The 8633-nt window shown below is 35.4% G+C and overlaps 1 non-coding gene across 1 annotated transcript; it reads left to right on the top strand.

The window, feature by feature from the left end:
• The first annotated feature begins 1556 nt into the window (after positions 1-1556).
• LOC131600862 (small nucleolar RNA R71) lies at positions 1557-1663 on the top strand. Its single transcript, XR_009283466.1, has one exon. It is a non-coding gene; the product is annotated as a small nucleolar RNA R71 (small nucleolar RNA).
• Positions 1664-8633: the final 6970 nt, after the last annotated feature.

Raw genomic sequence — 8633 nt, 5'->3', positions numbered from 1 at the left:
CTAAGAACGGTCTTCCTAGTATGATTGGGATGTTAGAATCTTCTTGAATATCCATGATGATAAAATCAGTTGGGATGTAGAATTGACCTACACGCACAGGGATATTTTCTAACATTCCTACAGGATACTTAACTGAACGGCCAGCTATTTGAAGAGACGTCCTTGTTTATTTAAGCTCACCTAAGTTTAGTTTCTTACAAGTTGAAAGAGGCATCAAACTAACACTAGTTCCTAAATCTCATACGGCTTTATCTATAATAGTTTTTCCTATTACACAAGGTATGGAGAAACTACCAGGATCTTTTAGTTTGGGAGGCATGTTATTTTGATTGATGGCACTACATTCTGCGGTAAGCGTTACGGTTTCGTTATCCTCGAGTTTCTTTTTGTTTGAAAAGAATTTCTTTGAGAAATTTAGTATATGAAGGAATTTGAGTTATAGCTTCTGTGAAAGGTATGGTTATGTTTAACTATTTCAGAAGTTCTACAAACTTTTTAAATTGCGCTTCAGTTTTAGATTTAGCTAACCTCTGAGGGTAAGGAATAGGTGGCTTATATGGTGGTGGTGGTGGTATATATGGTTTCTCTTTTTCAGACACAACTTCGGTGTTGTTTTCATTTATCTTAACGGGTTGGTCATCTGTTGATGTCTTTTTAGTTTCCTTTGGCTCTTGTTGTGACATGGGTGCGTTTTGAGTTCTAGGATCGATAGGTCCATCGTAGTTTGTTCCACTTTACAGTGTAATTGCATTAGCATGTCCTTTAGGATTAGGCTGTGGTTGAGCATGAAATGTGCCAGCAGGGACAGCAGTAGGTGCTTGTTGTTGAGCTACTTGGGAAATTTGTGTTTCTAGCATTTTGTTATGTGTAGCTAAAGCGTCTACTTTGTTTGCTAGTTGTTTTAGTTGCTCAGTATTGTGAATGTTTTGATTCAGGAAGTCCTTGTTAATTTGTTGTTGGTAAGCTATAAAGTTTTCCATCATGATTTCTAGATTCAACTTCCTAGGAGCATTTGGAGCAGCTACGGGTGCCTTTTGATAACCAGGTGGGACAGCAGGTGCTTGTCCAGGTGCGTACAACGCATTGTTATTCTTATATGAAAAGTTTGGATGATTCTTCCATCCAGGGTTGTACTTGTTTGGGTAAGGGTTTCCCAGAGCGTAGTTTACTTGATCACGTGGAATACCTGTTAGAAGTTGACATTCAGCAACGACATGTCTAGCTAATCCATATATTTCGCAGTTAGGAGTTACAGTAGCCGCGGTGGCTGCAGGATTGATGGTTAAGTTCTCAATCTTTTGAGTTAAAGCGTCTACTTTGGCGTTAACGCGGTATATACCACTTACTTTGTAGATTCCTCCTTTGGTTTGGGATTTCTCTACAGCGGATCGTTCTCCTCCCCATTGGTAATGGTTTTGTGCCATGTTTTCTATGAGGTGCCATACACTTCATAATGAGGTTTGTCCATCAGAGCTCCGCCAGAAGCGGCATCTATGGTCATTTTAGTGTTATAAAGTAGACCACCATAAAAAGTATGGATGATCAGCCATGGTTCAAGTCCATGAGGAGGACATAGTCTTAGCATGTCTTTATATCGCTCCCAAGCTTCAAAGAGTGATTCGTTGTCTTTTTGGGTAAATTTGTTGATTTGACCTCTTAGCATAGCAGTTTTGCTAGGCGGGAAATATCTCGCTAAGAAAAATCTCTTCAATTCATCTCAGGTTGTTATGGAGTTAGAGGGTAAGGATTGAAGCCATGCTCTAGCTCTATCTCTCAAGGAGAAGGAAAAATATGTAATTGAATAGCTTCGTGACTGACATTGTTAGCTTTGACAGTGTCGGCGTATTGTACGAACACGGATAAATGGATATTAGGATCGTCTGCAGGGCTTCCAGAGAATTGATTCTGTTGGACAGCTTGCACCAGCGAAGGTTTCAGTTCGAAATTGTTTGCCTCAATCGCAGGTGGTGTGATACTTGAGTGCGGTTCAGCTCGTGAAGGAGCGGCATAGTCTCTAAGAGGACGAAGAGCAGCCATCTCTAACTTCAGGGTTGGTTGATCAGCAAGGATCAATTCCTGAGAAACTGGAATTGGTTCTACTTCGGGAAGATGATGAATTCGACGTCTTATGTTAATAAAACATTTGATTTCGTTAATTTGTTGTATTAATTCCCCTCCTTGTAAACGAGTATTTGGCATACAATCGCTTAAAGAAAAGGAACAGCATTGCCCTAATCTCTACGGTGTAACAGTGAGTTACGATATTGACTTAAATAGTCCCCGGCAACGGCGCCAAAAACTTGGTCGCGACTTTACGTGTCTATTAGTCGGGATAACTGCAAGTTCACAGCCGTGTCGTGTAGTTTTAAAAGATATCGAATCCACAGGGACTATAAATCGATCTACAGTTATCTAAAGTTACTATGTAAAGCTAAGGCTAATGATATTTGGGTTGTTTATAAATGGGGAAAATAAAATCTTAAATCTAGGTAATATAATAATAAGCGGATATCAGTATGTAGTTCGTCTAACTAAGGTGATCCGAAGTTCCATTGGCTATGGTTCTTATTTAATTAAAAATCTCTATTAACTATGTCATTTAAAAGTTCTCCTGTCAAACTCTCGCTCTGTCGATTTAGACTACGATCCTAACTCATAATGTACGCTCTCGCCATCCCATTAGATTTAGAAAAGCTTTTTGAAAACATCACAGTTGATAAAATGCGCATTTCATGAAGAGGTTATCTACTTAAATCTCCTAGTCTCAAACTCTCGCTCTGTTGACTCGGATCATGCTAGTATTCCCTAACGTACGCTCTAGCTGTCCCGCATCGGGTTTAAAAACACTTTCTGAAAATAAATAAATTCCAATTAGTTTTAATACGCTCTCGCCGTCCTTAAAACTAATGTTTTATGTCTACTATCTAGTTAAGGATCTCAAACTCTCGCTCTGTTGATCTTAACCTTTATCAGTTCTAAAATCTCAAACTCTCGCTCTGTTGATTTTAGAACTTTAGCAAATTAAATTAGACACAAAACCAGAAACGGGTGATTCTTAATAAAACATATTTAAGCCAACTTATTTTGGATCCCTTCGGTTAAAGTACTTTACATACCGATATCTAAATTAAATTAGCCAGACATATTGATACGGTTAAACATGCATAAATTGGTTCGGTTCATAATAATAGGCATATTAGTGGGCATACAATATATCATGCAATAATAATTAAAACAGTAAATAGAAACCTGAATAATGAAATCTGAATTAATTAAACTTCAAATCTTGAGTACTTGAACTTCCACCACAGATCGGTTGGATCGTTCTTCAGAAAATTATTCGGCATAAAAATATTAAAGCAAGGAATAAAAAAAACTAAATCTAACGTAAGGTTAGATTTATTGAAAGTTCACAATAATTTCCGTTGTAGAAATTGCTGTGAGAAAAGAATAACGGTGAAATAAATTGCAAAGAAAATATTGCGTTCAGAAAATAAAATTGGCAGAGTTTCATTGTAGAAATTTGGACCCTTAATAATGAATTATCGGTCTCCTTTTATAGGTGAATAGTGACAGTTCTCTTTCTCCCACGATGCCCTTTTCCTCCGTAAAAGTAGTAACCTATTGACTCAACGCTGAGGACGTGCGTCTCCTTTTTCTTAGCATCACTTGGTGAAAACACCTTGAGACGTGCGTCTCAAGTGGAAATTTTCAAGGGAGGTTGGAGACGGACGTCTCCACCTTGTGACGTGGCTTGGGCCCTTGGAAATGGGCATCTCCATGTGCTGAGGTAGTTGCTTCAGCTCCTTCGTGGGCTGGGCTTCTACCATTCTACTTTTGGGTCTTCTGTTTTTGCACCTTCTATTAGCTTTAGCACCTCTCCTTTCTTCTCTCGATATAAATATGGATCGATTTTGCTCTATTCCTTCTTCTTTTCACAAATATGCTCGCACAGAATCATTTCCTGAAACAAATGGAAATACCTGCATAATACCATAATAAAACAATATAATTAAATGAAAATGCTAATAATATTTATGGAATTTAAGCTAAATATATGATATAAATTCATGTTATCAGTTCTTCATGTTACTGTTGTGCTTTGGTATTGATTATTATCTAAACATGTTAGTTTTTTTTTAATATCTCCTGACACAGTAAGAGCTAGAAGCAAGATGATTTATGCAAGATCCAAAGATATATTCAAGAGAGAGCTTGATGGTATTCAGATTGAGTGCAGGAAACTGATCCTAATGAGGTCGGTCTTGATGTGTTCAAAAGTCTTGCCAACTAAATGGATTATTTTCTACTTTTTATGCTAATATCTTATCTCTACTTTGACAGAAAAATCTCAGTTATACATTTCAAGTTTTGTGGTTTGATTTGTAGAAAGAAGGATTAAAATGAACATAGCTTTTTGAAGATCCTGCAGGTGACTTTACTCTTGCAAAGCTACTTAACACACACAATCTTGCTTCTTAGGTGGAATTTGTGATCTTGCTACTTAACGCAAATAGATTGAAACAATGTTTTGCAAGAACTAAACAACTTTCTCCCAGTAGTGGTGATTCAATAGATCATTTATCTATGGTTTCATAAAGAATTAGACTCAGAGATGGTAGACACTTGGAAATTAATCACACTGCCCTGTTTGCCCTTTATTTTTGTATAATCTTTTATATGATTTTAGATCTAATTATCATCATACTATAGAAACAAAATCTTTATATGGTTCAAATATTCTGAATATGACATGATTCATTCTCATAGGAATTAATAAATGAATTAGGTATTTATCTTCTACGATATGATCGAGCCGGATATGGAGAAAGTGATCCAAATCCGAAGCGTTCTTTGAAAATTGAAGCCCTTGATATTCAAGAGCTTGCTTATCATCTACAAATAGGAACCCATTTTTATGTAATTTGAGTCTCAATGGTTCATACGCTACATGGAGTTGTCTACAATATTTGCTTCACATGTAGATGATGTTACACTCAATATTATAGTGATACCATCTCGCATGCATTTAAATATCGAAACCTTTTCGTTAAGTTGACGAAGAGAGAAAATTGTGCAGGCTTGCATGGTTAACACTGATAGCCCCAGTTAGCATATGTGTCGTCTCTATCAGCTGGGCATGGTTCCCTAATATACTACAAAGTACAAAGATTTAAAGTTATACAGTGTGGGATGAACACCATGTTGGTGTTTTCAGTAACTGCATTTCTTTATATTTTGTAAAATTCTTATTTTGCTAATATTAAGTATCATTGATTTTGGCCGGACATTTTAAGAGTTGAACACCATTAAATTTTCATTTCTAAAAAGTTGTTATTAAAACATCTATCATATAAGAAAACTAAAGCTTTTTTCTATCATATATGCTGCCACATCAGCAAGTCTTTTCTCAATTTTCCACGTCATTCCCTAATATATGTTTCCATATTTGTGTGCTACGCCAGTTGCAAAATTTCTAATGTTAAACCTCTTCTCATGTTGCAGTTATAGATTGTTTCATCTGTATGCCCATCCACGTTCTAAACCGCTACAATAATAATGACTTTCAAATAATTCCTTTCATATTTATGAATCACTTTCATTCTTCATCTTTATAGTTTCCTCACCATTATCGCTTTCATTTTTAAACATCATTTGTAACTTTTGCGGTTATAATTCAGGGCTCTGTGAAATTGCATGATCATGGCTAAGCCTGTTGAAAAAATAGCAGACATCAATGATGGAAAAGAGCTTTGGAAGCTTGTAGTTAGGAATAATCACAGATGATGGAATGTCGTGTTCTGGTGCTGAGCTGAACGTTGTATTATGGATCGATGTTGCTGTTTTGTCGTTTGTTGCAAAGTTGCTGATTCCATTTGCTGCCGAGTATGATTCCAAATTCGCAAGTTGTTGTGAGTTGTTGAAGAAGGTATGTAGCTAAACGTGACTCGGAAATTAATGTTGTTGAAGTGTTATGTAACCATTTTTTTTGCTGTAGATGTTGAAAATTCGAGATCGCGTCAGAGTCAGTGATGTGCGATTTAATTTTGTTATTTGAAGATGTTGTTAATTAATTCAAATCTGCAGATTTGGAAAATTGATGATATGGATTAATATGTTGATGGTCGTCCGGTTGAAGGTGAAGGCGTTAGCAAGTTCCGTTGATTCCGTGTTGATGTGTTGAACGAACTTGTTACGGTGATGATGATATTTGCTACGATCTGTGATGAAGAGTCGTGTTGATGAGAATTTTCTGTAAAAAGGAGAGATAAAAGAAAATATTGTTACATGTTATTGTTTTTTAATGTTCATATTGGGTTTGGTTTGAAGTTATTTAGCTTAAGTGGAGATAAATTTATCATGGCTAATGGTTGAGTGTTAATTGTTTTATAGTTTTTTAGAGGCAAGTTGTTAATAGTTTATGTTAGGAATTACTGAAAAATTTCGATCCACCATCTCTCTCTGATTTCGATCCACCATCTACTCTGACCCCATTAGTTCATCTCCGCGTGCCATGGTTGCGTTTCAATTCTAACCCTAATTCATATCATATTCTCAGTTGAATTTGTAACTAATGTAGTTTAATTTCGCAGTTCTTCGCGGAGCTCAGGTTGAATTTGATTAGGGTTTTATGTTAATTTAGGGATTTTTGAGCTTATTTTTTGTTGATTGCTTATTGATGTGTGTTATACCCCAAAATTTGCCTGCATCTATTTTCAGAAAGAAGGCAACAGACTTCTGTCTAAAAATTGGGAGTTTCATATAATCTTGGATTTTATTTCATAAATATCCTGATTTTATGAATACTCGGTTTTTAGAATTTTTATTATACAGTATTTTGGCTCGCTGTTGAATTTATTCTTACACAAACGCCAAGTACTGTTTATCACTTCACACACGCTGTTTATTTGAGATTTATTTGCAGATAAATAGTACTGACGCAATTGGTACATAATTAAATTTTTGCAGGCGCAAAGTCCGGGGATTCAGACTGTACTGGTAACGAGTAAATTATTATTAGTTTTTGTTTCCCACTAATTTTTGTACTATATTCTATTATTTTCAAAATCTTTTCCTTTCTTTTCAAATCTCTTTCTTTCAAAATCAAATCCTAACTTTATTCTACACATCTCTCTTTTTCAAACCCTACCATACACTTTCTTTCAAATCCTACTACCCCTCAAATTTTCCTTTTTTGTACGAAATCACTTCATTCACCAACGTCTCTATCCTTCTTTTCACTCTATAAATACCTCTCATTTTTTTCATAAATTCTCACATCAAAGTTCAACTCATCTCTCAAATTTCTACCTCATATTTATTTTCTCTTCTTCCCCGGCAAAAATGGCGAAGTGGATGGATACGTGTTTTCTTATGGTCATCACCGTCGTGGTGGTGATCATGTCCTTTTTCTGTCTGCACAGTCCTGAAAAATGCGGACCTGGGTTGTTTACACTCCCAATCATCTATATGTTATTATTTATAGCATGGGTTATTAATCGTCATTCTTAAAGTTTGTCGTATCTTTTGTTTTCAAATAATGTACCGTTTATTTGTCGTACTGTTCATTATATTATGTAATATTTGTACTATCAGTATTAAATGTCGTATTATTTGTCGTACTGTAGTTTAATTATCCAGATAATATTTTGTGTGTTTTCTGCCAGTTAAATGTTTATTTTTCTATGCATTAAATATTTTTCAGGGTTATTATCGGTAGTTTTGTTCGCATACAGTATATTTTATTTATTTATCATGTCTGTGTTTTTCTAACAACTCATGTAAATAAATTTTCACCATTAACACAACAAAAAAAAAACAAAAAAAAAAACTTTAACTGTTGAATTTTCACTTTAACTGCTACATTAATGCCTGAACAGTCAGTTGACAGTCAAACCCGCTGACAGTGCAATTCTCCGTGTTTTGTACCATCAATCTTTTGCATTTCAAAATTCCAAGATTTTTGTTCTAGAAGTCTTTTGAATATCACATGATTAGCAGAGACTCAGCACTGCACAAAAATCAGGCACGCTTAACTGTCTCCTACACGAACAGTCCCTAACTAGGGTTTTTGTTTTTTTTTTCAGGAGAACAAGTTTTTTGAGACCACAAATGGATTTCATGGACCTCCATATATCTCAAAGTACCACCATACAAATATTCAAACTTCAATTCTCTCAGACGCACAGTCAGCAGCTCAAACAGTCAACAGACGACCAGTTTGACCGAAAAGTCAACAGACAGTCAAAAATGAAATTTTTGGTCAACATCCATATTTTGTCAAAAGATTCATCATTTGATCATTGGTTGATCATAATTCATCAAGGAAAGATCAAAAATCAACAAAACCCTAAGTTTCAAAATTAGGGTTTTCTCCTAAAAAGTCAACTGAACTTTGACCGGCCATAACTCTCTCATCGTTCATTCAAAAAATTCCAACCAAAGCTTGTTTTGAAGGAAATTCAATTATCTTTCAAATGCAATTGGTCCCATGGTCATTGGATTCACCATTTGAAAAATATGAGCTTAGACATTACAGGTCATTTTCAAAGTCAACAAAAAGTAGTTTTTTGTCAAGGCCCATAACATCAAGATAACTTCTCCAAATGAAAAAAAGTTTCCAGAGTGGCTTG

Source organism: Vicia villosa, linkage group LG4 (genome assembly GCF_029867415.1).
Source record: "Vicia villosa cultivar HV-30 ecotype Madison, WI linkage group LG4, Vvil1.0, whole genome shotgun sequence".
Taxonomy (NCBI): Eukaryota; Viridiplantae; Streptophyta; class Magnoliopsida; order Fabales; family Fabaceae; genus Vicia; species Vicia villosa.
This window is presented reverse-complemented; position numbering and strand designations above follow the sequence as displayed.